This window comes from Sorex araneus, chromosome 2 (assembly GCF_027595985.1).
Source record: "Sorex araneus isolate mSorAra2 chromosome 2, mSorAra2.pri, whole genome shotgun sequence".
Classification (NCBI taxonomy): domain Eukaryota; kingdom Metazoa; phylum Chordata; class Mammalia; order Eulipotyphla; family Soricidae; genus Sorex; species Sorex araneus.
The window spans coordinates 370,267,644-370,273,645 of record NC_073303.1 but is presented as its reverse complement, the minus strand read 5'-3'; positions in this window follow the sequence as shown (position 1 = coordinate 370,273,645).

The window sequence follows — 6,002 nt, the reverse complement described above, 5'->3', positions numbered from 1 at the left end:
TGGAGGTGCATCCTTCCAGTACATTGATCAGCATCCCCTCTGACTGCCAGGGAGTGCTCTGGGGGAGTTTGGTAGATGGTGGTCTCCTCTTTCCCCTTCAAGGATATTACCTCCTCTTTAATGCTCCTGTGTGACTTGTGTGGAGCCTCAAACATTGATTCAGGGGATATGCTCTTTGGTATGAACTTCTTGTTACTTTTAGATTGGGATTGTATTGATTCCTGTGTTCACTGCTATTTATGTGAGTTTGGGGGATATGTTGATCAGAATAGGCTAATGGATTATTGGCCTCATGTGATTGGGATAGCCAGGCTGTCCTCATGAGAGTTCAGTATGAAAGGCCAAGATATGTATGTCCAATGAAGTGTGGAAGGAAAGATAAATTGGAAGCTACCTGAGCAGTCTTAGCCAGCTCTGAGTTAGGACATACGGCTTCTATCTTGGCTGCTGTCATTTACTTAGGTGTATAGCAAGAATTTTTAGCATGGTAGATTTATGGACAGGTTCCCAGAACTTTGAACTTTGTAAACCTTTAATGCAACTTTGAGTATACATGCCTGCTTCCATACTCCAAAATCTTATTGATTTATTTCAACACCGAGTGCCTTATTGCAAGGAGAGTTTCCATTGGTTCTATCCACTGCCCTGAAGTTCAGCCCTCCCTGCCCTCTATGCTCAGGCTGCCAGCTGAAGCTTGAGAAGTCCTCTTCCTCCACCCTCACATTTATTCCATCACTAAGCTTTGACCTGTGAGACCACTACCTAAATCTGTCAACTTCATTCATCTCTCTGTCTGTTCAACAGCTTAATCCTGCTCCAGGTCACCCTCACTTCCGTGCCGAATGACCCAGAAAACCTGCTCACAGCATTGTTTTCCTAGCCTCGCATTGTCACTCTAGCCCTGCCTCAGCAAACATGACCTTACACACACAAACTTACATGTTTTTCCCAAACTCAGTCCAAGGACAAGCTGCTCCCGTCCATTGCCATGTGAGATCTGCTCTTCCAACTTCCCACTTCTCTGACCTTGTTTTATAGCCTGGAGTAGCTCTGACAGCTTCCGGAGGAGGCCAGGATCTCTCACCTCCAGAATTCGGAACAGGCTGCTACATCTACTAGAATCTCCTCCCCTCCCTCCCCCATTATCCTAACTCCACTATTCTTCCCGGTGTCAACCACAGCAGGAAGTCCCTGCTGCAATCCTCTAAAGTCTGTCTGTTCTCCTCCGGGGAACTGGCCATGTAGCCACAGCTTGTGAAAATTATGTTGGTTCCTTTCAGCCTAAAATCAGACTCTGACACCCACAAGCCATTTAGAAGAGAGGCCAGTTGGAAAGAAATTCACATTTAAAATGGATTTGAGGGGTGGAGATATAGCACAGTGGGTCAGTGCTTGCCTTTCATGAGACTGATCTGGTTTTTGATCCCAAACATCCCATATGGTCCTCTGAGCACTACCAGGAGTGACCCCTGAGCATCACTAGATGTGACCCCAAAACAACCAAAATAAGGATTTTGCTTTTGAGAACTCTACAAAGCATTTCTGCCCTTCTTTCTTTCGTACTTCCCTTTCTACCCTGAATGCATTTATTGCCTTCCTGATAGAATGAGATTTTTTTATTTTGCTTTACATAAAAAAGAAAAATAATTAATAAGCTCATTGTGGAAAATAAGCCTCATCTCATTGCAGGACTCAGATGTCTTGAGGACAGTGATGTGTTTGTTTTGGTCATCATGTCATCATAAGGAAGAGGAAGAAGAAAGAAATCTCATAAAATCATCTCTTGCATTAATTTCTGAGAACCAGCCAGTAACCAACCTTTGCAGGAAACTCACTATAGCTTTCTCTCCTTGGAGGTGCTCTGGCATCATCAGAGAAAATAATCTTATGAATGCTGCTCTATCACAGATCTTTACACATTCTAGACTTTGTATAAGGATAGAAATGGACATTAGTGTGAAAAGATGTCCAGGTGATTAAAATATTTATGTTGCTATTTTGATGAGTAAACTGACAATCAGTGAAAGAGAATAGAAAGTGATGGAAAGAAATAGCAGGGAGCAGAAGATAACCATCTCTTCTGAGCTAGTACCTAGGAGATTTTATTATTAAAAGAGATTACCATGATCATTGCTATCATCAGATATTCTCTGAAAGGATATTATTAGGAGGAATGGTATCCAGGCAAATAGCACCTCTGTAAGTATAAATGATCCAAACAGAAGAATATGTAGCCATGTAATTATGAATCAGCCCAAATTTATAGGAGGTGTGGTCTTCCCGAAACACTTGTAGTCACCAAAGGCATTAATTGTCCTTCAGTATTCATGTTAAATAGTAAGCCCTATGATGTGTTGAAGGTTGAGTTGAAAGTACTCTGAGGAAAACCTGGTGCCAAGGAGGTTCATTAAGGAGTTCAAGGAAGCGTGTTAGGATGGAGAGAGTATACATGCTCTTGGACAGCTGCCTTTGGGCAGCTCCCCAATCCCTCTGAATGCTATTGTTCTTTTTGAGGTTGAAGACAGAGATTAGATCTCTGAAAACATGTGATAGATGATAAAGCTGTGCTATTTATGAAGAAGGTGGTAGTGAAGATGCAATTGCTCCTTCTCATCAAAGGAGAAGAGACAGCTGTCCTGTTCCTTTAAAGCTAGATGGTGCAGGGATGCTGTAACCTCACTTTAGAGGTCTTGCCCCTATACGGACTTGACATACAAGAAGAAGAACACAGAAAATTCTCAAGGAGCAGGATGAATGTGGCCATGCTGATACAGAAAGGCTCCTGATCTGCTTGAAAATGCTCAGTGTATCCCTTTCTTTGGACTCCGAGTGAGTGTGCCCATTATAAATAAGGAAGGTAAATCCACAACATGTGGACCACATCCTTAAAAAGCTTCTCATCTAATCAGTCACATGGATACCCATCTGCACACACAAACAAAATGAAGCTAGAAATTTGAGCTCCAGTCTCATCAAAAGAGGTACATTGTGTTTGGTGAACCCAGTGTGTGGAAACCTTCACCGAGAAGAAGCTTATGACCAGGCACTAAAACCATTGAAAGGTTATCATCAGACAAAGGTGGAGTGAGGGGTCATTCCTGGAAGGGAAATGCTAGCAACAAATGGAATGAAATTAGTTTCAATTAGTACAATTGAATCAAGAGTGTTGAATGGAGAGTTTTTTGACAGAAAGAGGCCCAACCAAACCAACCAAAAGAAAAAGGATGATAAAGTGAGCTTGCCAACACATAGTTGTGGTCTGGAGTTTAGATTCTGCCTTGGTGGGTAAATGTTATCTGTGTTTAATAAGATTACTTCATGTGTTCTCTGTCTTAGGAAGATAACTAGCCTTTGTAGATAAAACAAAAATTATTTTCATAGACTTCAGGGCAGAAAATAAGAGTCCCAAGAGGAAGATAGGCAGAGCACTACAGAAAAATAAACTAAATTAGCATCATTCTGATGGAAAGGCAGCGAAGGAGAGAGATTCAAGATGCTGTTCAGCAGTAATACCAATGCACAGTTCCAATCCATAAAAGAAGAAATATGTACCAAACCATGAGTCTGAAGTCCAAGACATTATTTATCCTTGATAAAAAATGTGCCAAATGAGTCCAAAGATCTGAATCAAGTCATAAAGCAAGTACCTGCACTATGCAACGCCCTAGCTACAATTCCTCCCACTGCAAGGTTTGACATTGCCTGATCATTGCCAGGTCTGAACACTAAGCCATCAAATACCAGACGAAATATCCCTGAGGGTGCCACCTAAAAACTATCAGTACCCTAGAAAGTTTAACTGATTCATGAGGTACTTCAGCTACTTGGTTTAATTTTACACCAGAATGTCCAGGCAAATGTGTTCTGGAGGCTGTTCTGAATTTGAGTGAAGTATCATCAATTATTATAGACTTGGGAACAGATGGGTCCATAAAGAGCTGATTTTTGAGTTAGAAGGAAAAATAAAGTTTTGTAAGCACTAGCAGTTAAATAATCATGTTGAAAAAACAAGAACCCACAAGGTTTTTTAAAAGTCATCTTTGAATATAAATAAATACATTATGAGATGAATGACTTGGTCTTATGCTGAAACAGAACCTGAAGTCTCATGTTCATCCCAAAGAAGGTCCTCGAGACTAGGGACTCTGTTCATTCTGAATAAATGTGAGCGATCACTATGTTAAATATTACTGAAAGGGCATGGAGATACACAATTATATCAGACATGGATATTCCATGAGGTTGACCAGCTATACTTTCGCTGTCTTAGAGCCTGTGCATAGTTGACAATACACAACAGAATGTCTCAATGCTTTACAACTGCCACATGTTCAGCAGAAACTGTGGAATTTCCATCAAAATGAGCCTAGATAATTACTAGACAATGCAATACCTCTCTGCATGACCTCATCCCTTACAAGTTCAAGTCATTAAACTACAGGGCACCATATGATTTTATGATAAGATTCAATTCTGTATATTTACCATATAAGGACAGGGTCTTGGAGGATGTTATTTTGGAATGAAATAAGTAGGAATGGGATTAACCAGAAAAATGTTTCTCTGTCAAAATGTACCACAAGATACAAGTTAATTTGACATCTCTAAAAGACATGACAATTATTTCTTGTAAAGCAGGTTAATTAGAATGTTTTGGTCAGAGGACTTTCTCACGATCACGATCATGATCACAAAATCCCATTGATCGTCGATTTTTCGAGCGGACTCAGTAACCTCTCCATTCGTCCTATCCCTGAGATTTTAGAAGCCTCCCTCTAAATGTTTTGGTCTCAATATTTTGGTCAGAAGACTTTCTACATCATTTAAATATGCCACATTAATTCATTCTTGTCATATTCATAAATTCCAAAATAATTGTTTAAAATAAAGTATCTTACAGGTTTAGTACTAAATACTACATGCTATAGTTCATTCTTGGATTTATCTAGTTCCTGTTTAGGCAAAAAAAATCTCTGGATGAAAATATAAATTTATTGCTGTTCATAAAGTCCTAAGTAAGTTAGCATGGTCTACTAAGTTTCTGTTTGATTCATAAAGGTATTTTTGGCTTACATTCACTTATGAAAATATGTATATGTTTATATACTCTGTTCTTATAAATTTAAATATCAGTATTTAAAATGAGTTCATCAGTCTATGTAAATATCTGTAAAAGTAACCTTTATGAAAGATACGTTATTAACACCGAACCAAACCAGATTTGTGTTTAAAAGAAAGTTTTCTAGGTATTGCTTGTCTGTTTGGCCTAGAAAATGGCAGTTTTCTAGGTATTGCTTGTCTGTTTGGCCTAGAAATTTGGCAGTTTCACAATTGATAAGAGGAGAAACATAATACTATGTAGCATATTGTATTTCTTTATTCTGATAAATAGAGAAAATAACTTGTAAACTACACAGCATCTAAAATACTATAATTTTAATAACAACTGGTAACAGTTAAAAGACATTTAATATTTGAAAACTATGTACATATCAAGTCTTTATTAAGGAAACCCAAAAGACATAAACTTGAAATTATTCATGCAATATTTGGTTGTTTCCCAATTCAAAATCCACATTTCTAATATCTGGATCAAACACTGATTTTTTAATCTGAAGGTTAACTTCAAAAACTTCTGTGGTCAGCTAGGAAAATTTATCCTTCACACTTATTTCTAGCAATTGGTCTTACTTTCTAGCTTGATTAAAATGAGTCCAGAATATATATATATATATATATATATATAACTGCAGAGTCTCAGAGAAGCTCCTCCAAGCTGGTTTCACATCTCTATTCCTGGGGGAGCACTCCAGAATTGCAGATGTGATATTCAGTGCAAGTGTCTGTGTGGGAGATGGATAGACAGGAAGGAGGCTAGATAAACATGAAATTAGAAATGAGTGAGACATTGGTGGAAAAAAATACCAAGAGCAGGAATTAGAACAATCAACCAACTTGTCTGAGAAGGGTCAAGTCACCAAAACCATCTGCCGACCAGTGTG